Source organism: Pinus tabuliformis, chromosome J (genome assembly GCF_031772625.1).
Source record: "Pinus tabuliformis cultivar Carrire ecotype Pingquan chromosome J, CPIR1, whole genome shotgun sequence".
NCBI lineage: Eukaryota > Viridiplantae > Streptophyta > Pinopsida > Pinales > Pinaceae > Pinus > Pinus tabuliformis.
This window is the reverse complement of record NC_142295.1, coordinates 942,930,842-942,955,128: the sequence shown is the minus strand read 5'-3', so window position 1 is coordinate 942,955,128 and position 24,287 is coordinate 942,930,842.

The following is a 24,287-nucleotide window of genomic DNA, read 5'->3' as shown; positions in this document are numbered from 1 at the left end:
CAAAGACAACATTCTGGTGGGCACTTTGAGTTTCTGGTCATGCCATTTGGGTTGACCAACGCTCTTGCCACATTTTTGTCTTGCATGAACCATATCTTTCAGGGGCAGTTGAGGAGGTTCATGCTAGTATTTTTTTTATGACATCCTAATCTACAGCCAGACGTGAGAGGAGCACTTCCAACACTTGGAGGAGGTACTGCGCATTCTGGAGGAGCATCAGTTTTATGCCAAGCTCTCCAAGTGCGAGTTTGGATTGACGAAGATGCTTTATCTCGGGCATATCATTGGAGCAAACGGGGTGAAGGTTCATGAGGAGAATATCCAATCCATCCAGGATTGGCCAGTACCCCGAGACATGACTACGCTGAGAGGCTTCTTGGGCATTTGCACTTACTACAAGAAGTTTTTCAAAGGGTTCTCACAGCTGGCAACACCTGTGACCGACTTGACCAAGAAAGGGGCCTTTGTATGGACTGAGGGAGCACAAGACGCCTTCGATCACCTCAAGGAGGTGATGAGCAGTTGCCCTGTTCTGGCACTCCCAGATTTTTCCCAGCCATTCACGGCGGAGTGTGATGGATAAGGGGTAGGAGTTGGAGCTGTATTGTCACAGGAGGGGCACCCCATAGCTTTCAAGAGTCAGAACTCCTACCACATGAGTTGTCATATTCCATATATGAAAAGGAGATGTTGGTCATTATGCATGCCTTGGCCAAGTTCTACCAGTACTTGGTGGGCAACCGATTTCAAGTGAAGACCGATCACAACAACCTTCAACATTTCATGGGGCAGCAGGGCCTCAATGACAAGCAGCAGATATGGGTCAGCAAGGTGTAGGCCTATGACTTTGACATTGAGTATGTGTGGGCAAAGAACAACGTGGTGACCGATGCTCTATCCAGGAGACCAGTTAGGTTATCTATCATGAGCATCTGCTAAGATTGGAAGGCTCAGCTGTTGGTAGAGTACTCCAAGGACAGGAAGGTCTATGAGATGGGACACATGCATATGAGAGTTACCGTGTGATGGATGAGGTCATTTATTACAAGGGCGCATTTACTTGGTTCCCAACTCGCAGTTTAGGGAGAGGGTACTCCAGGCAGCTCACGATTCACCATTTCCAGACACCAGGGGTTCCAGAAGACTTACATGGTTGTTCAGGAGAGGTTCACGTGGAAAGGCCTCAAGTAGGGCGTGCTACAGCACGTAAGGGAGTGTGAGGCCTGCCAGCGGAACAAGGGGACGCTGACTCACCCTACAGGGCTACTACAACCACTTCCCATTGCGGAGGGGAAATTGGAAAGTATTTCGATGGATTTCATCGCTAGGCTCCCCGCGGTACAGGGGAAGGATTGCATATATGTAGTGGTCAACAAGTTGACCAAATTTTCCCACTTATTCACCATCCCCACTAGATACACGATTGCACAGGTTGTCGAGTTATTCTTCTAGGAGGTTTTTAGGCTACATGGGCTCTCGAAGAACATTGTGAGCGACAAAGACATCAGATTTATGGGTGGATTTTGGCAGGAGCTCTTCAGGTTGGTTGGGACAGAGCTCACTCTTAGCACCAGTTATCACCCTTAGACTGATGGCCAGACGGAGAGGGTCAGCCAATGGTTGGAGGGGTACCTACGGAATTATGTGACAAATCAGTAGAGGACGTGGATTGGTGGTTTCACTTGGGTGAGTTCTGCTACAACACCACGCACCACATGTCTATCGGTATGACTCCTTTCTGTGCCCTCTATGGTTATTGATGCACTAAATTTTGCTGATGTTATTTTCGGAGACAGCTGGGCCCCAAAGGCCAAATAATGGGTCCAAGAGACCAAGATATCCTCAAAACTCTCAAGGATAATCTAGTGACAGCCCATAATCAACAAAATCTGTATGCATAACGGCATAGGATAGAGAGACACTTTGAGGAGGGGGACCTAGTATACCTCTGATTGCAGCCTTATAAACAGTCTACACTAAAACAGAAGGGGGCCGAGAAGCTACAGCCACACTTCTATGGGCCCTACCAAGTGACTAGGCTGGTTGGGGAGGTGGATTATGAGCTAGAGCAACCTTTGTGGAGTAGAATCCATAACGTATTTCATGTCTCATGCCTAAAGAGGGTGTTGGGACAGCAAGTTACCACAACAATTGATCTACCCCCATTGGATGATGAGGGCCATTTGGTGTTGGAACCAGAGGCCATTCTGGAGAGTAGGGAGAGGATATTGAGGAGCAGAACCATCAGGGAGTTCTTGGTACACTGGAAGAACTTGCTGGATGAGGATGCCACCTGGGAGGGTGAGCACATACTCGAGCACCTGGCTTTGAGGTTGCTTGAGGGCAGGCAACATTTGGGAGGGGAGGACTGTCATGTCCCTTCTCAAATGTATTAGTCATGGGGTGCAGCTACACAGTTTTGGAATCATTTTTGGCTTAGGAAGAGGACCCCACACATAGAATTTAGGAACTATAGGCAATTAGACTTTATTTCTAGGAGCTAGTGGAATGTGGGGGCCACCCACATGAATAATTTGAACTTGGCCAAAGAATGCGTTGGATGGAATTGAATTAGTGGAAGGACGAGCCCACAAGAGGCTAAGGGGACCCAAAGTGATAAAAGAGGAAGGAGCTCTCATTTTGCAGCATTCTGATCATTTGACAAACAAACTTCCTTTGTATGCTTTGTTGCTTAGTGAGTCTACCGGTTGTTTAGCCACGAGTCTTCCGCAGGGAAGATTCAACCTCTACTTCCGGGGACTAGCCATGCCTGCCCTAGGGAGTTTGTTCCACAAAGATTGCAAGAGTTCCAGCATTGACATACATTCCATCTAGCCACGTAGAGGAGGAGACTGCGTACTTTCAAGGCAACCAGAAACATGCAGAAGAGGATTGAGCCAGTCGGGAGGTCCCTAGTCTGCTGGGAGTTCCGAGAGCAGGAAAGGCAATGGGTTGAGGAAAATTTCTCTGAGTTTTGCAGCCAGTCAGTTAGTGATTATAGCAGTACACATTTCTTGGTAGAGGGACTGTGCAGAGGCCTCTGGCAGCAAATTCGTGGGGCTTAAGAGAGAAACCATCTGGGGAGTAAGGAATCGGTTATCACAGGTGAAATCAACATTTGAGGGGTGTTTCAAGGGGGATTTGTAGGTTGTTTCTTACAAATCGAATTTGGCAGTAGTAGCTAGAGAGGGGCTCTAAGGAGGCCGAAAATCCAAAGTCAAAACTAGAGAAATTACCTTATGGGTTTTGTCCAAGGAGTCTAAGGCTAAAAGGACATAATTTTCTGGGTGGGTTTTGGGCACATTCCAACAAGTCAAAGTCAACAGAACAATAGTTTCACTAGGACAGCGTAGTGCAGAGTGGTGCAACAACTGAATAGCCATCACCTCAGCTATTCCATCATCTGGGTTTGGTCCAACTTGTCCTTGAGACAAGCCCAGGTGCACCACTTCATTTATATTGTACCTATGCTCTCATATTTATAATATATGGCTCAACGGTTCCAGATTTGCAGTTTCTTATGGGTGTTTAATGCATGCTTTTAATTTTAAGTTGTTGCACTATGTATTGTTTAGAATATCACTTATATTCCTGCATAGGAACATTACAAATCTCCCTTACAACTTAGGGATATTTATTTTATCCAATCTCCCTCTCAATTTATGGAGCTCAACTTTTTTTCTACAACATTGGAGAATCCTAAATGGCTTCCATCCTTCTTATCAGAGTTATCATGACCATCATCATTCACATAACTTTCTTCAACATGCTTTTACTTTACGAGCATCTTCACCATCTTGAAGATTATGTACCTGCACAACTTAGATAGCAAGTACAACCAAATCTATAGAAGCATGAAGTTAACCATATCAGAATCACATAATAATGGAAGCATTCAACTTTAGACATCAAACACCTAAACTCAGTTAGGTTCACAAACAATAAGAAACACATACTTTTATACTTCTACTATATGTTAGGGTTTTATCATAAACCCTATATTTCATCATCAAGACTTTGATCAAGAGAGAAACCTTCATTTTATCTAAGGCTTCAATATTTCTTCCAGAGGTATGACATACCCTACTACAAAATATTGTAAACCCTAGAAGCATTTCAAACAAATATGGTTCTAGAATTCATCTAACAACTTTAGAATTCATATGTTAGAATTCCTACAAGGATTTAGTACAAAACCCTAGATTTCATACATCATATTTAACAATAAAAACCAATCACAACACAATTTAAAGTAACATAATGACTACCTTCCACTAGGGTTTGTTGTAAACCCTAGATTTTACTAAATCTCAACGATCAAACTGATCATAATACAATTTCAGGTTTTATCAACCTTTCATAAATCCCATATTGTCACACTGACATCATATATTAGAGATTTTAACTTCTACTAAGGTTTAGTTACAAAACCCTAGAATTCACAAATATTATCATCCTAGAGAATCAAACTTTGACTAGGGCTTAGTTCCAAACCCTAGGACTTATGACCATCAACAATTAGGTCAACACATATATATAGGATTCCATCATCATGCACAAGCATATCATAACATGTGTTATTAAAACCCAATGACACAAATATATATTAAAGTTAGACATATAACAAACTTTATCAGACTAGGGTTTCGATCAGACAAACACACATATACCTATGATTTCGTTCCTAAGACACTATCTAAAATAAGGATCTTGCTTACAAACCCAACAAAACCTTAATGATCTAGGGTTTCAATACAAAACATAGAAAACCCTAATTTATCAATACTTCAAAGGTTTGATATTTCATACATCACCGTTCAACCCTAACAAGTTAGGGTTTCCATAATCATACCAAAACCCCAAACATGACATCATCAAATCATCAATCATTTTTCTCTAGATTTCATCAATAACCCTATGTAGGCTAGGGCTTCACACATTATCATCAACATTCCCTTAAGTTAGGGTTTTTTACAGAGAACCTTCCTAGGGTTCCACAAGAATAATAAAATATGTGAAGAGGGTAGATTTATCTAATGATGAATCACCCAATCAAGAATCTTTAAGATTCAAGAAAGCTAGACACAATGATGTTAGTAATAGTTTATCAAGAATTAATATCATGAAGCGAGCAGAAACTTATAGTTTAAGACATACCTTTGTTTCTTAACGAACCTTGTATGCTTTGTCTTGTGAAGCCTTCTTTCATAATCCTTGAGTCTTCAACAAGTTTTCCTACACAAGGAAAATATGAATAGAAATGTGATTAGTATTTAATGCAGGCAAAACTAGATAAGTAAGGAAAACTAAAAATGAAAAGGTAATAGGATACTTATATATGGAAGTTGGTGAGGGCTCCCTCCAATCTTGAGGGATTCCTATGACCTTATAAAAACAAATCAAAAATGTTTTTCCAAAAATATATTAAACCTACAAATACTAGAAATCAAATAATGAAATAAATAAGACTTAGATCTGTTGAAAAGTGTAACTAGGTTTGGTCTTCATAATGACATGTAATTATGATTTAATGTAAATCGATGTAAAGAAGAAAAATGTAATTATTATGTTGACTTGCTTCATGGGTTACATGAGAAAGGGATTTTGCTTTTGAGTCAAGGCTCCCATTGAGATTCTTTAGGGTTTATTCATCTAGACATAGAAGAGTCATTGTCATGTAAATGAAGTCATGTTACACTTTGTAATAGGTCAATATTGTCTATGTAAAGTATCCTCCAAGAACTTGTCACCAAACCCCTTCAAGTCGGCCTACAAACTATGAAGAAATTGCAAGATGAAGTCGGCCTAAACTCTAGCTGTCAAGTCGGCCTAAAGGGCAATGAAGAAGGGTATAAATAGCCCTACTTAGCATCATTTTGAGACACAAAATTCGGACAAGCATTCACTGGAAAAGTGCAAAGAGAAGGCAGAAGAAAGAGGGCTAAAAGGAGAGTGAAGAAGGAGCAACAAAAGAGAAGTGTGAAGATTCTTCTTGGACATCATCTTCTGGGTATAGCGAAGATTCTTTGGGAAGTGTGAAGTCTAGGCAGGAGATTCTTCTGAGCAGTACAAAGTTTGGGCAACAGATTCTTGTGGGAAGTGCAAAGTTTGGGGAGTGTGAAGTTCAGGAAGTGAAATTCCTCTGGGGAAGAAAGAGAGAGACTCTACTAAGTGATCAAAGTAGAGACCAAGATTCTCTAGATAAGTTGTGAAGGTGCAATATAGGAGATAGAGACCGAGTTTCTCTAGGAGGAAAGGCAAAGGAAGGAAGAGGAAGAATATCAAGGTGGGTGACAAGGTTCTTGGGAGGATACTATAGTTAAGGGTCCGTGTCATGGACTTGGTACTTATTAACTGAAGATCTAGAAGAAGAATTTTATCAGGTTTTCCTCTCAAGAGGTGAGAGGTTCTGGCCCTGGATGGAGAAGCCTATATATTGTGTCATTTATATTTATTTATTGGTAATTGTCTTGATGAAAATAACACACTAAGAAGATAACAAAGAAAAATCATAAGTTAAGAAGTAAAAACATATCACGAGCAATTATCAAGCAAAGAAATTGTTAACATTGAATGCCCTAGATTTATCAACATGGTATCATAGCTAAGGTTCTGAAGTCAAAGGAAGGGCATCTAATCAAAGAGACATTCAAGGATCAAGTTTCAAGGAAGGCATCAAAGCAAGGTGAAGGTTATCAAAGCAAAAGATCAAGATCTACATTGAAAAATCAAACCCTAGATCAAAGAAGAAATTTGCAACAACAAGAGCTTTTGTTTCTATAGTTATCATCAAAAGGCCACAAATTCCCTCATCAAGTTGTCTACAAGGAAAGATAGCTCGAAGGAATTTAAAGATGAATATCACATCATCTTGGAGAAATTTTAAATCCTAGAAGCATTTTTTGATCTACACTACAAGAAGAGTCGAAGTATATTGAAGGCCAGAAGGCATTGTCATCATTTTCAAGGTTATAAAGCAGCAAGGATCCTCTCCTTGCCATAGAAGAAGATCATCTAAGGAAGAATAAAATCATCATCATCCAAAGGAGCAACCTTTTTGTTGGCTCGAGGGGCTTGGAACGAGGTTCAAATTGTACTGCGCACCAACAAAACCCTCAATCACTGACCCTTTCGACAATGCCCTGCAAGCATATCACAATCTCACCTGAAGTGATTATGGGAGGTTGCAAAACTAGGTTTCTGTATCCAAAGGGATATGCGTGTCATGGCGCCCGTGTGTTTACTTATGTATTAGACCTATCTATAGCTACGCATGCATAAATAACTTCGTGTTGATGATTTACTTCACAGATTTGCACTTGTCGCATAAACATATCAGAAAATAGTATAACATGTATTCTTTTGCATAATTCAGTAAAAAGAATGCATAACAATATGTATAAACTCAAATAATAAACCACATTAGTTTGTTCGAAATGTCGACCAAATCCTAACGATGTGATTAATCTTAAAGACTTATATCTACATTATGGATCACAAAAGTCTTGGATCTAACAATATGTATAAACACAGATACATAAACTTTTTCTGGAACTTCTTCTTTTATTAAGGTAGATCTTCAATACATACAACTTCTTCGACTTGCGCACCCAACTGCAGGTGGTCTGTGCACTCAACTACAAACTCTTCAAGGCCTTCACACACTCAGCTACAGAGCCTTCTCCTAAAGCCCAAAATACAAACTAAAGACAAAAGATATCAATGATTCATCTATGATTTTTTTCCTCTATTACTATCCTTGACGAAGTATTACATCTCCTTATATAGATTTCATTACTACAAGACCATGGTCCACATACCATGGATCCAACTAAACAATGAATTAACACCCAATACCCATTAAAAAATGAGGGGCTTTGAGCCGCCCCATAACCCCTAAACATTGCGTGGTAAATATATCTTCACGGACTCCGCACGCTCCGCTCGTCAAAATGCAGAGCCTTTGACCAAAACTGGACCAAGTTGGGTTGCGCCCAACATGCCCCCAACACTCACATGTGACTTGTCCCAAGTCACTTAGCTATGACGCCCTTGATATTTGCTACAATACCAATGCAGACTGCGTTGTACTGCTGGATTATTTCTGCTACTTGTTTCTCCTCTTGGCGCACCTCCTCCAACAATGCCTTTGTAGTTGGACCAACAATCTTATGCAATACTTCTTTCTCCCTTTCCTTTAACTTCTTAAGCCTTCCATCCACTCCTTATGAAATTTTGAGGGCCTCATCCTACCATGACTGAGTCCTCGCTCCTCTGAAGATCTTCTATTTATTTCTAGAGGTTCTTTCATTTAGTAATACTGACAAGCCTCTACGAGACTGGTAGAGTCTTCGCAGTTGCCAAGATCTCTTCCCGCTGCTTTTGCTTCACCTGTATCTCCTCCTCGATCTTCTGAATGTTTGGATCCTCCTGCAGTGAGGTCCAAATTTGCATAGTGTCATCTAGTAATTTTCCACAGTTCTCCATTGTGTCGAAGATGCCTTTCAAATCTGATTTTAAGTCCTTATCCCTCTGCTCCTGTACTTCTGGTGGTGTGGTTGGTTGTAGTCTTATTTGCAGCTTCGAAATATGCACTTCATAGTCAAATTTCATCTTCGCGATCATATTCTTTGATTCTTTTATTGCAAGGGAGAACTTCACAACCTTCTTTGTTGGTGGCTCCTCTTCACGGACCTTCACATCCATAACTGTGTTATAATTGTTTGCAATGGATTTTTCCAGTTGTTGTTGTTATTGTCGTAACTCATCTCTTTTCTTAGCCAACTACTCCAGCTCCTTTTTCAGCGAAGCTTTCTCCTTTTCCACCTGACTGGTCAATAGCGAAGTTCGTTGTTCCCACTCCCGCAACTCAATTGTTATACTCTAGTGGAATTCATGCAGTACCTGAATCAACAACGCGACAATGTTCATGTTGACGCTGCTCCAGGCTTTAGTTCGTTCCATGTCCTTAAGTGCTTCGAACTGTAGTGCTCCAGCTGGAACCCTAAAAACATTAACGTTGAATGTTGTCTCTATTCATCTCTCTTCCTATAGTGGTTGAATTGTTTTCTCTGGATTTATCGTTGTCTATGGTAGTGCCTTCAACTCTGTGATGCCCTGTTGAACCTCGACCAATATTGTTCTATAACAATCATCAATTCTGTCCCAAGTTTTTGTTGTTACCTCCTGGACCTTTTCCCTGATCTCGTCGATGTCCCCATCAGTGAGGACAAGTGGTATAACACCCCTAGATTTTTTCGCCTTCTTCTTTTTCCTCATGCCCGATGTGGTTGTTGTAGGTACCCTCTTTTTAATGATGAATGGTGACTCCTCTGATACTCCTTCATCACTAAGGGGTTCATGAGTACCATGTTCCTATTCTGTCTCTGTCTCTTCCATGCCTTGTTCTTTTTATGTATCCTTTCCACTCAGACCTGCATCCTGCGGAGTACCCTTCTCTATTCCAACATCTTCGCTGGGTGGAGTCATCCACTCTACTGACCAATGTTGTACTATTGTGAGTAAGTCATCCTCGGTCGCTAAATATGGAAATGGGTGCCATGTCCTTGTCAGGTCCTTCCTTATCTTCACATAGACTTAATGGAAGTCTTCCTTAAAGTCCACGATGTTGCAGTGTTTCCTATACAGACTGGGTGATAGTCTTAGGTGTTGATTCACCACCATGTGTAAATCCATCGATAGTATTACGAATAAAATCTTATTTTCCATCGCACACGACAACTCCTTAGTATACCAAAGGGAGGCATACTTCGCTGCTTCACAAACATCTGGTTTGATAGGAGGAAATTGCGAGTCCTCCGGCTCCTTCCATGCAATTAGCGCGATGATGATGATTAACCACGCATAATATGAAACAGCTTCCCTTCCTCCTACGCTTCCCTATAGTCTTCCAAAAACTCTCTACATAAATAGGCGGCCCAGTTAAACTGGACCTTGGCCCTGCATCGTGCAGCCAAAGAAACCACAGCTACAGGGACCTAATTTTCTCTGCACTTCCGCATGATCTTCCCTGCTAAGACGTGTGCGGCAAAGCGCAACCCTTGGTCACTGATAGAGTTGATATCGTATTCGCGCAATTTTTTGACAATTCTGAACTTATCCTTCATCGTATGTGCCATCGCCTTGTCTTGATTCTTTCCCACAAACTCTTCTACGGGGTCTTTTCCTTGGTGAGGCAGTCCTATAATCCTTCTTATCAACATTTCGTTGATTAAGATCCTCATCCCCAACCAGAGGCATCCATCATGTACTAACACGAGATCTATCACACACATGATGTATTGGATGTGCTTCTACCGAAGTGTGGCACAAGTAGCATATTTAACAGGCCTTCTCTCTACAACCCTGCAGCCCACCGGTGCGGCTCCAACCTTGTAACTCCACTTTATGGGTAATATACCTACTGTAGGTATCTGCTCGGCTCAAACTATGGGTATTTTCTCCGATCATTGAAATCCCAGTCCTCCATCTTCAGCTGTGGGATCTTCCCCAACACTTCACCGTCAAACGACACTTCCTCCAGTAGCAATGGAGTGAACATGCCAAACTTCGTATCTTTTGGATCCTTGACCATCTTGGCGCTCAGTTTCCTTGGTGGCATGTAAGGTGGGAGTACAGAGGGAATTTATGCGCCCTCCGTCTCCATCTAGTGCACCTTGGCCTCTTCCTCACTGTCATGAATCTCCTGTGGCTCCTTCTGCTGGATTGGTTTCTTCCCCCTTTGCATAGGTTTCTTCCCCTTGTCCTCCTTGTTCTTTGTTCGCACTTCCTTCTGTGTCTTCTTCCTCAGGGATGTCCTTAGTTCTATCCCAGAGACCTCAACTGGCCTCTTTTCCTGTTTCTTCTACAGTTGTGCTTCTGTGGGTACCTGCTTTCTCAACAACCTCGTGCACCTTGGGGACATGGGTACACTTTTTGTTGCGGTTTGACCACCCTGGGCTTCCATGAATCCTTCTAGGCCTTTCTTTGCAAATGATCTGACAAGTTCTTCAAAACTTCTCTCAGACATACAATATCTTACTTCTCTCACACTTAGTTGCAAGTTCTCAAACTGAATTCTCCAGATAACAAAGTGTAAAATGTGACACGACATATGGTTTTTATAACGAATTTGAATTTCTAGCCCCATGATCGTCTAAGATATTGCTCATTTGATGCAGGTATGGTGCTAGATTTGGTCAGCTGTGCTCCATAAATGCATTTCCCCTGCGCCCTTTAACGACAACTTCCTTTTAACAGTAGCTTTTTCCTTCCAACGGTCATATTTCCAGCCAACTTCGACGAACCTTCCCTTATGGCATAGTCACCCTTTCTTTGTCATAGTTCCTTCAGAATTCATCATATTCCTGAGTATCGTGCAGTAATCTCCCTTTGATGAAGTCCCTTTTTGTAGAGTAGTTTATAGTCTCGTGCCCACTTTCAACTGCAAGTGGCACTAAGACTTTCTTCCCTTCATTTTTCAGTGCGAATTTCCAAGGAAAAAATCGTCCTTGTATACTTTCAATCTGCTACCATTCACTCGTCTTGGAATCAACTGACCATTTAACTTTGCAAGCTGAACTGCACCACCATCAGAGATGTCCTTGATGATATATGGCCCTAACCAATGTGTTTTAAATTTTCCTGGGAACTTCACGAATTTGTTGTCATATAATAGTACAAGATCTCCTTCCTTGAATGTCTTCTTCTTGATGTGCCTGTCATGCCAGGATTTCTCCCTTGCTTTCTGCACTTGCTGATGGAACCCTGCTATGAACATGTCTTCTTCTAGAACCAGTAACTGCGACATCCTTTCCTTCATAATGTCAGGGTCTTCCATATCTGTGAACGTTGCAATCCTCAAACTTGGCATAATGTACTCCATAGGCATAATTGCCTCTTGTCCATATACCAACCTAAAAGGTGTTTTCCCTATCAATTTCTTGCATGTTGTCCTATATGCCCACAACACCATTGGAATCCTTAGATCCCAGTCATCTCTATTCACATTGCATACCTTCGTCAATGCATTCTCCATAATCTTATTGAAATCTTCCACTGTTCCATTTGCTTGAGGATGATAAGGAGTGCTCTTCTGATGGTAAACCTGAAATTCCTCAGTTAATGCTTCAATGGTCTTATTCAAGAAGTGTGTCCCTTGGTCACTCATCAGAATCTTTGGGCAGCCAAATCTGGACAGTATATATTCAAAGATGAACTTCACAGTAGTTTTTGCGCTACAATCCTTCACTAGTTGTGCTTCGGCCCATCTTGTCAAATAATCAGTTGCAGTGATTATATACCTCGTGTCAGTCCTTTTCCCTAGTAGATTGATATGTCCAACAAAGTCAATAGCCCACTTGTCAAAATCCTGCAAAGTTCCATGTTCTTTGACATACATCATATGCTTGGCAGAATTATTTTGCATCCTTACGTATTGTGGGCCACCATAACCCAACTCTCAAGATTTTCTGCATAGTGGCCTTTCTTGCATAATGTCCACCTGCAACTCCTCCATGAGCTTATATCAGAATAATTTGTCTTTCATGTTCAGGGACATATTTGCATAATATTTCATCCGGCCCCATTTTGTACAAGTGCCCAACAATCAACGAGAAATCAGATGTTGTGACTATTGTAACATGCTTTATTTTTTATAAGTTAGCTTTTATTTATAAAAGAGGGTATGAAAAAAATAAAGAAAAAATGGAAACATGAAAAAATAGAAAATAAAAAGGGAGATGAAATAAAACCCCATCAAAAGAAAATCAATTTTACAAGTGTGTCTTTTTAAATGCCACTTCGTAGAAATAAATTGGATTTGTAATAAATAAAGGTTTGTGTGCAACTTGTTTATATGCCACAACCTTTTCTTCTTATTTGGATCAAATTGTTTAATCTTGATCAAATCATTTAAATTTATGTTTTAGATTAGTGAATAAGTTCACCAAACTGTTTAAACTTGGTTGAACATTAGAAGATAGGATAGAATAGGATAAATTAATGGCCTAATATGCTCAAAATTTGGCCAAAGTTGTATTAGATTAGGATTAATTAGTGAATTAGGAAAATAATGGTTGCTAGTGTAAATGCGCCAAAATTAGATTAGTTTTTAATTAGCATTTAATTACCTTTTAAATGGTGATTAATTTGTTGTAAATAAACATTTATATGTTTTATAGTCAAAGTCATATACGACAAAGGTGATTTGTCGTCAAGTGCTAAAAGGCGAGCAATAATCAACAGTGATCCACTTCCTCGCCCAGATCAATGGCGGGGAAGCCCCTTCGCACCCCCTCGCCGTGATATGTGATAACGACAAGGGGGGTGTGAAAAGTTGGTTTACCCGTGTAGGCCCCCCGCTAATGTGTCACCACCTCCATGCTTTGCACCCCCTCACACATTACCACTTACCACTACCCCCCCTTCCGAAATCCGCCTATCGATTTTCTAGCTCCTCCCGATACTGCGTCAATGGTAACATCTCCCGCACCTTCCGCCTCCAACCGTTGCATGCCACATGCCTGTTGCTGCCTATTCGCTGCCACCGATTTATTGCCTCCTGTTATTGATCTCCCCCTCCATTAAATGCCCAATTTTCCGATCAGTAACGACTTTCCTGTAACGGTAAGCTAATCTCGACGATAAATATCCCTTCACCTCATTACGCCTGCTTTCCTCAACTGCTCTTTCATTGTTTAATTTCATTTTTCTTATTTTATAGTCTGTGCCACTATCGAGCTTACCAACAATACATGTCATCTTAAGCCATCCCTTTTCCTTTCTCTCTTATCCTTCATTTCAGTTCTGTTATCATGGCTCCTAAGAAGAAAGACAAGCCATCTACCAGTTCTTCTGCATTACAGGAAAACCCAAAGGCCTATAATGCCTTAGACCTAGACCACATTCCATTAGCTGACCAATATTTTAAAATCATAGACACAGAATGTGAATTCGACATGTTTGAATTGCACAATTGGCTTAAACAAACCTATATTGACTCTGAAGATGACATAAACCTATGGGAATCCCTTCTACCTCTGTACATGTTTCCTCAAACCTATTCTTTTCCTGATCTAGTCATGTGGTGCCAAGCTAAGTATAATCCTTTACAGAGAACCGTGGTAGCTCAGAATGGAGACATTCTGATATCCATCACCCCAGAAATCATCAACAAAATGCTTTTGATCCCTGAAAACGATTCCCTTAGCTTTTTCTCCACTGCAGTATTAATGGACCTATATCAAAATCTCACCTTCCCTCAAAGAGCTCAAATTTTTGAGATCTTTCTCACTAAGGATGCTAAGCTCCCTAAAAAGAATCCTCCTTATCCATCATCCATGTTCCCTGAAAGAGCTAAACACATAATTTCCCTAGTTTCTTGCTTGTTAGGCTACCAAACAGATCAATGGATAGAGGAAGCTATCCTAGGTTATATGTCCATTTTCTCTAAAGAAAACAAACCTCCCTTCATGTATAATTATGGTCAATTCTTGGCTGAAGCTATGTATGAGCAATTGATGAATATAACTATTTTTAGCAGTTTTTCAGGTCTTGAACTTCCGGATCAATTTTGACCCCCCCCCCCCCAAATGGCGTTTTTTTATGTTTGTAGCAAGCTCGTAGTCGTAGGCACGCAGCAGGGCCTACCACAACTCCTGTAGTACTCGGAGAGACCTTTCCAGCAAGGTATCATACACGCCAAACGGAGATAATATGACCAAGTTATGAGCTCAGGAAGTTGGTTGCCCAACTAACCCCAACGGGGCCCACAAACTCTTGGTGTTCCATCTCCTGGGGTTAGGGTTTGCATGTCCCCAACGAGGTCAGGGTATAAGGAGTTAGGGCTCGATCTGGTTGAACCTTTGCAAGACCAACCTCACAAACCCCAACAACTATCTATGGTGGAATAATAGAAAGATGAGGGGGTAGGAGATCCTATCAAAATATTGCTCAAGGAAGCCCTCGAGCGACAAAAGAACGCAATGATGGATAAATTTGCCTAGATCCTTCGACGGCTACCCATAGGCGACGCATCTTCATCCAGAATCCACTTTGGAGGCGCCACTCCTTTTAAGGTACAAGTTAACTTTGACATTCCCATATTTGAGGGCCAGATAGATGTAAATGTCGTAGATAAATGGTTGAATTTGTTGGAAGGATATTTTTCAGTTCATGGCTTTTCCAATCGGGAAAATATTACTTTTTCACTTCTCAAAGTTGCCCCACACGTTAAGGATTGGTGGGAAACCTACTGTGAACAAAAGGACAAGGGGGAGTCCTCATTGTTTTCCGCCACACCCACTTGGGATTCTTTCCGAGACACCATCAAGGAGTAATATTACCCTTTCAGGAGCTATGAAGATAAATACATAAAGTGGACCACACTATGGCAAGTAAGGGACCAAGATGTACCAAAGTTCACAATTTTTTTCCATACCCTCCGCACAAAATTTGGTATCAAGGATTTTGACTGGCATTTGGTACTCAAGTACCGTGATTGCATGCACAAGTACATCTAGGATGAGATGGAGTTCTTGGACATCTCCTCGCTCACCATGGCATACCGATACGTTGTCAAGATTGAGCAGAGGTTTAAATAGAAGAAGCGAGACTTTGGATCTGTGAATCTGAAGCAAGGAAAAGTCACCCCCAATCCATAGATCAAAGGCCAAATCCAAGGCAGGGTGACCCAGTACAACTCGCCAAAACCGCAAGCAAAGAAAAACACCCTAAAGACAAAGAAGGACATGGAAAATGGTGTGAGTTCCACAAGAGCTCCACTCACAACACAAGTGAGTGTCGGGCCAAGCATTCATTGGTGGCCGAGTTGAAGGCTTCTGATTCATACGCATGTTCCAACTTTGAGTCAAAACCTGACAAGGGGAATGACAAAGGGAAGCAGATCATCGACGCGGAGCCCAGTTCCACCATGGCCACCACCAAGATCCAGAAGAATAAGCCTGAAGATCCAGAGGAGGGGGAACACCTTTTCCACTCACAGATGTGGGTGAAGGGTTCTTCGTTGCAGTTCATTGTCGACAGCATGAGCCAAAAGAACCTCATTTCAGTAGAGGTCGTGAAGCGGTTGGGCCTACCGACGACAACACATCTACAATCATACACCATCAGGTGGCTTCATCAAGGACGAGATCTTCACGTCATCCAATAGTGTCACCTTCCCTACAGCATCAAGCCCTTCACGGATGAGGTGTCTTGTGATGTTTCTCCTCTTGAATTTTGTGATGTATTCTTAAGACAACCATACTTGTGGAAATAACATGTTGTATATGAGTCTAGACCTCACTCTATGATTATTACTTTGGGAAATAAGTTATACAGGATACCGGAGGTAGCCCCTGTTGAATTTCCATGACCTTGGGTTTAGGATAGAATATTAAAATCTCTGACACTACCAAACCAAGAATCTTAACGATACTACTTTGCAAAGTGGAATATGAATAATAGTAAATCACACATGCACAGAATATAGACAACTTTTTACATTTTTCAACCCAACTTCATTATATTAAACAACATATAATACAACAGTCTAGGGCTCTCGTACCAGGGATAATGGACCTCATACATCCACTAGTACAAGATACAAACCGGGTCTTGGTGTCAGTCCATCGATGACCAATCTACCCTCAACAAGATACTTTGAAAATTTGGCTAATGAACTCGACTCTCTCAGCTCCCCTTGGTCGTACCATGTGCCTTCCCAGTCATTCGGCTCCCGATATGCAAATCATGCCTCTATCAATGCACCAAGTCCATATGGCCACTGAATCTCGGTTGCCAATCTACTCTATAATTGTGCCTTAGTCCATCAAGGGCACAACACATCGAGACTCTTGTCGATTTGTTCATAGCTCCACTTGTGAACAACTCTTAACTGCCCAATGTCGCTCCTCATCTACTCAGGGACTTCAGCCCACTATGGTCTTCATGCACTACTCCAATGAAGACCAACATAGGGCACGAAGGGCTGCCACCTATCACTACAAGATGTCCATCTCCCACAATGAACATGGGCTAGGAGGATTGCCTATCATCGTCTATAGATTTCATTCTCCACACACAAGTCTCAGGATGCACAAACCCTGGTTGATCAGACCCTTGAGATCATCAACTGCCTCTCTTGCAACCACCTTTGTCCATCAAGGTGTTGCTCATCGGGCTCCAACTTGGACACTACCATGTTATCCTCCAGCAGACCATAAGTGCCCAATCACATCCACACTTGGTCTTCTCTCACGCTGCCCTCCAACATTCCACGAGAGACCAAGTCCACGTTGTAGAATCTGCACCTAGTTAGGGTATCCCCACACTTAGGAGACCCTTACACATAGCTACCAATAGACTCCTCAATCTGCCCTTTGCTTCTGTAATAGAGGATCCATTACACAAATCTAGGCACCAATCATGTCCTCACCTTGGACATCTATTCAACTGTCATACAAGAGTCCATCTGCACCTCTCTGTAGAAATTTTGAATAATTTAACACATATTCAATGGAGATTATCCTGATCATGTACTAATGCGGAAAACATACACAATACATAAGCTCCTCTACGTTGATCAAGAATATAGCAGCATCAATAACAATAAAACATCAAGAGCATTCACACATTAACACAGTTTGTATCACGGGGAAAGCATCTCGCTAAAAACCCCACACTATCTGTATATTAATGATTGAGTCATGTAACATTACACAGCATAATACTTCTCACAAGTATCTCCACCTCTGTTACACACAATACAGCTCAGATCTGATCTCCAAATCTCTTCCACTACTTGCCTGCCTCCACTGCTCAATACATGCTCAAGAACTGATGAGAATTGCTTCCCAAACTCGATTTTCACCTGCAAAATAGTCACTCACTCTTTGTGGACGTGAGCAAAGGCTAAAATGCGGGCCAAATACGTGAGCAAACTCATTGGCATACTCAATCCCTTGATTGTGCAAGATCTGGTGCACAACTATAGTCACAACTGATAGCAATCTGATTCTCTACCACCTGTCCCTGTTGAACTGAACATGCACTGACATGCAACTGAGTTAACTGATGTATTCTTTAGTTGTATTATGAGTTAATAATTAGTTTAACAACTCATCATTAGTCTATCTGCAGTTAGACTAACTACAACCAGTTTAACTAAGTTAAACTGAACACAACTCCATCAACTGTACCTCCAGTCCACTAAACTCAACTCACTTGAGTTCTAACTGAAGTCATGCATGCAACAACTCAACTGACTCATAAGAAAAACGAATTTCCTTCTGACAGCTGCATGTGCCACTTCCGTAGCTCAAACTGAAGTGCTCCAAGAGAATAAGATTAAGTTTATAGTCCAAATATTATTGTGAGATAATAATATTTGACTTTTCTATTTTTGACAGCCAATCTAAAAATAGACTTGATCACTCACACTGTGATCACTCACACTTTCATCAAAAATAGAAGTCCATCTATTTTTCCCAACTTGATCAATCATCCATAAACATAGACATGATCCATATGTCTAAAAATAGACTTGCGCCAAAAATAGCCTGCGGGCCCACTTAGTGAAGGCGACTCTTTTCACTAAGCTCCATCATCTTGTTGCAATCTCAACACTCCCTCTCGACAAGATATGGATTATCAGCAACCCCTATCCTGCCTCGGTGGTACTCGAATTTGCTCCTGGTGAGAGCCTTCGTCAGAATATCAGCATCCTGATCCTCCGTTGGAATGTACGAAAGTAACATGATCCTCCGCTGCACACAATCTCTGATATGATGGTACCTGATGTCAATATGTTTAGATCTATCATGAAATACAGGATTAGCCGAGAGTTTAATGCAACTCTGGTTATCACAGTAAATCACAGTAGGATCCAAATGAGAACCGAACAAACCAACCAGGATCTTCCTCATCCATATAGCCTCGCATGCAGCCAAACTTGCTGCCATATACTCGGCCTCCGCTGAACTGAGTGCCACAGATCTCTGCTTCCTGCTGTACCAAGAAACTGCTGTCGATCCGATACTGAAGACCCCTCCTGATGTGCTCTTTCTGTCTGTTGGGCTCCCTGCCCAATCTGCATCCGTGAAGCCACATAGCTTCACCTCATCCTCCTGTCTGTACCACAAACCATATCCCGATGTGCCTCTCAAGTAGCGCAATACATGCTTGCCCGCCTTCCAGAAGAGCTTGGTAGGCTTAACCATAGCTTGTGAAAGCTGGTTAACTGCATAGCATATATCAGGTCGTGTATTGACCAAATACATCAGCGACCCCACCAACTGTCGATAAACAGTGGCATCCACTTCTTCTCCCGAAGTGGCATCCTCCTTCCTCCAACCTCCAGGAAGAGGAGTATCAACAGGCTTGCAGCCATGCATGTTGAACTTCTCCAGTATCTCCCGAGCATACTTGCCCTGAGAAACAAACAGTCCACCACTGCGCTGCCATATTTCCAATCCTAGGAAATAGTGAAGGAGGCCCAAGTCCTTCATCTCAAACTCTGTAGCAAGATCCTTCTTGCATGACAGTATCAACAGCTCATCACCCATTAGAATCAAATCATCAACATACAGTACAATGATAAGCAACTTACCCTCCACCACAATCTGGTATAGGTTCGGATCCGCCTCGCTCTTGGAGAATCCAAGTCCTGTGAAATAGCTGTCTATCTGTGTGTACCAAGCACGTGGTGCTTGCTTCAACCCATACAGCGCTCTCTTGAGCCTGCACACATGCGACTCGCTGCTGAAGACTTCAAAGCCTTCGGGTTGCTCAATGTACACCTCCTCCTCAATGACTCCGTTGAGGAACGCAGTCTTCACATCCATCTGATGAATGTGCCATCCCATCTGCGCTGAGAGAGCAAGAATCGTCCGTATGGAAGAATACCTTGCGACAGGTGCAAAGGTCTCCTCATAATCGATCCCCTCAATCTGTGAAAAGCCTCGGGCAACAAATCTTGCCTTGTACTTCTCCACACTCCCGTCAGCTGCCTGCTTAACTTTGTAGATCCATCTCGAACCCACCACTGATTTCCCTTCCGGTCTAGGAACAATCTCCCATGCACTGTTTCTGACAATAGAATCATACTCTTCCACCATGGCGTCTACCCATGCGGGATCCTCCACAGCTTCCTCGAAAGAGGATGGCTCAGTCACAACACACTTGCTCATAAGAGCCATGTATCCAGTGTACCGATCAGGTGACTGTCTCTGCCTGCGTTGGGCTGTAGGTGGTCCTACAACTTTCTCTGCATCTTGAGCCAGTCGCTCAGCTTCTGTCAAGCGCTTTCGCCCTCTGATGGTTGGCGCTGCATGAGTGGTCTCTTCCACTCCATGAACCTCGTCCTGTGGCTGATCCACGTCCTGAAGCTCATCCTTAGGAACTAATAGCTCCTCATCTGCATGCAAGTGTAGCTCCCTCTCAAGCGAACACTTCATGGCTTTCTCCTCCTGAAATTTTATATCCCGTCGCACAACAGTTTTACCACTGTCTGGCAAATACACAAGATAGTTGTGGGGCGTATCAGTGTACCCCACAAATATCCCAACCTCTGCAGTCGGCTCCAACTTCTTTCTGACATCCTTCGTCACATGCATGTAAACGTTAGCACCAAAAATCCTCAAATGAGAAAGATCAGGCTTCTTACCAGAATAAGCCTCCTCGGGTGTACTCATGCCAAGTATCCTATGAGGACAACGGTTCTGCACATAAACTGTTGTATTGCATGCTTCCGCCCACAAGTGAAGGGGTAGGCCCTGATCATGCAACATTGCCTGTGCAGCACCCACAATCGTTCTGTTCTTCCGCTTAGCTACCCCGTTCTGCTGTGGGTTATGGGGAGCTATGAGCTCTCTACGAATCCCTTCTGCCTTGCAGAAATCCTTGAACTCGTCCGAGATGTATTCACCACCATTATCGCTCCTAAGAGCCTTCACCTTCTTCCCCGACTCCTTCTCGACCAGTGCTTTGAATTCACAGAACTTTGAATATGTCTCGCTTTTCTTCTGCATGAAGAAGATCCAGCACTTACGAGAGAAATCATCAACAAAAATCACATAATACCTGTGTTTTGCTGTCGAAGCAACTGAGAAAGGTCCACACACGTCTGTGTGAATTCTCTCAAGGATCGTCGTGGCGCGACTATCCTTCTCGTGAAAGGTGGCTTTCACAAACTTCCCCAAAGTACACCCCTTGCATTGATCTGACTGCGCAAGTGTGCCTTTAGGAAGCCCTGTAGTGATCTGCTGCAGTATCTTCAAGGCTCCATGGTGAAGGTGACCCAATCTCCTGTGCCACAACTCGCCATCATCCCGGCTCACCAATCCTTCTGCCTTGCCTGCCATTGCTGCGCATCCATCTACATGCAACTGATAAAGGTTCCTCACTCGAACCCCTATCTTCCGGGTCTCACCAGTTGTCTTGCTGCGCAGGAAGGCCTTTCCCTCGCTGAAAACAACATCATACCCCTTGTCTTCTAACATCGCCACTGAGATGAGATTCTTCTTCAATCCTGGAACATGCATGACTTCCTTCAATACAAAGGGTTTACCAGACTCCCTCTCAAAGGAAATGGTACCGATACCGGTCGCATTGTATCTACCATCATCGCCCATCTCGATGTGCACTCCAAGATCTTTGTCCTCCAGATCAGAGAACAAATCTCTATCTCCCGTCATGTGAAAAGACGCACCACTGTCCAGAAACCACACTGATCCCATCACACTTGAAACCAAGCATGCGATCAATGAAAAATCAAGCTCAAACTGAGAAGCTAAAGCCTCTCCCCCTGCAGATCCAGCAGCTTGCTTGTTCTTCTTCTTCTGCGGACAATTTGTGGCATAGTGTCCATGCTGGTGACAGTGAAAACACTTCACCTTGGACATATCCTGCTTCTTGCCTTTCGCACCAGACTGAGAAGCTTTCTTGCTCTTCCCTTTCTTTGCTTTGGCAGCCAAAGCACAATTCTCTTCATCAGCTCCCTTTGACGAAGATCCGTCCCTGGTACTCCGCCTGATCTCCTCCTGCACAAGATCTGACCATAGTCTTTCCCATCCTGGCAACTTCTCCCGACCATTGACAGAGTCCTGATAGGAATGCCAACTCTTCGGAAGACCAAGGAGAGCCAAGCTCACCAAGTCCTCATCATCGACAGTAACCCCCACACTTCCCAACTCATCTCGACACTGAGTGAACTTCGTGAGATACTTGGGAATACTGTCTCCCTTCTCGCATTTGATGTTTCTGAGTTTATCTTTGAGCGCCAGCTTCCTCTGATCGCTCTTGCTTTGGAATAATTCTGTTAATGATTTCCACATCAAATATGGAGTAGCCTTTCCATGGAGGCTGGACACAATGTGATCCTTCACGCCCTCCAACAGAATTCTTCGACATTTTGCGATCTTCTTTTGCCAAGCATCAGCTTGAGTAGCATCAGTAGGCTTTGGGATATCCGTATCTATGAATTCCTTCAGCCCGTTATCATCCAATACTGCCTCCATCCTGTCCTTCCATGCAATATAGTTTGAGCTGCCCTCAAGAGCATATTCCAATCGCAATCCGTTGAAAGACATTGCTGCGTTGTCACCAAGAAAACACTGCTGCAAATTCGAATTCCACCAGCAACCAACTCAACTGCTTCCGATCAACCCTCGCTTGATATCCTGTAAAAATCTCTTCTACAAATCAAGCTGCTCCGATACCATGTAGAAACTTTTTCTACAATTATCTAGCTCTGATACCATGTAGAAATTTTGAATAATTTAACACATATTCAATGGAGATTATCCTGATCATGTACTAATGCGGAAAACATACACAATACATAAGCTCCTCTACGTTGATCAAGAATATAGCAGCATCAATAACAATAAAACATCAAGAGCATTCACACATTAACACAGTTTGTATCACGGGGAAAGCATCTCGCTAAAAACCCCACACTATCTGTATATTAATGATTGAGTCATGTAACATTACACAGCATAATACTTCTCACAAGTATCTCCACCTCTGTTACACACAATACAGCTCAGATCTGATCTCCAAATCTCTTCCACTGCTTGCCTGCCTCCACTGCTCAATACATGCTCAAGAACTGATGAGAATTGCTTCCCAAACTCGATTTTCACCTGCAAAATAGTCACTCACTCTTTGTGGACGTGAGCAAAGGCTAAAATGCGGGCCAAATACGTGAGCAAACTCATTGGCATACTCAATCCCTTGATTGTGCAAGATCTGGTGCACAACTATAGTCACAACTGATAGCAATCTGATTCTCTACCACCTGTCCCTGTTGAACTGAACATGCACTGACATGCAACTGAGTTAACTGATGTATTCTTTAGTTGTATTATGAGTTAATAATTAGTTTAACAACTCATCATTAGTCTATCTGCAGTTAGACTAACTACAACCAGTTTAACTAAGTTAAACTGAACACAACTCCATCAACTGTACCTCCAGTCCACTAAACTCAACTCACTTGAGTTCTAACTGAAGTCATGCATGCAACAACTCAACTGACTCATAAGAAAAACGAATTTCCTTCTGACAGCTGCATGTGCCACTTCCGTAGCTCAAACTGAAGTGCTCCAAGAGAATAAGATTAAGTTTATAGTCCAAATATTATTGTGAGATAATAATATTTGACTTTTCTATTTTTGACAGCCAGTCTAAAAATAGACTTGATCACTCACACTGTGATCACTCACACTTTCATCAAAAATAGAAGTCCATCTATTTTTCCCAACTTGATCAATCATCCATAAACATAGACATGATCCATATGTCTAAAAATAGACATAGTCTAAAAATAGACTTGCGCCAAAAATAGCCTGCGGGCCCACTTAGTGAAGGCGACTCTTTTCACTAAGCTCCATCATCTTGTTGCAATCTCAACACTCTCCTTGTTGTAGTCCTTTTGTCATCCAATCTGATGTGCTTGTTGTCACCTTGGCTACTTGGTAGGCTTCCCAACAGTCTATGTGGGCTCCTCCAAACAAATCCTAAGGTTTCCTCAAGTTTCCCATCAATCAATCCAATTAATGGTCAAACTCTTTGACCCAACACACATCAAACTTCCACTCCAAGTTTGTTTCCCAATCACTGTGGAAATTGTCACTAGTTTAGGGCATCTAACAATGAGGTTTCCCCCTCCTCTTTGAATTCCACAAGCTTCCCTATAAATGATCCAAGACTGGTAACAAACTAACCCAACAAAACACCAAACTCTACAGTTCCAACATGTACGTACTAGCTCATAGTTTTGA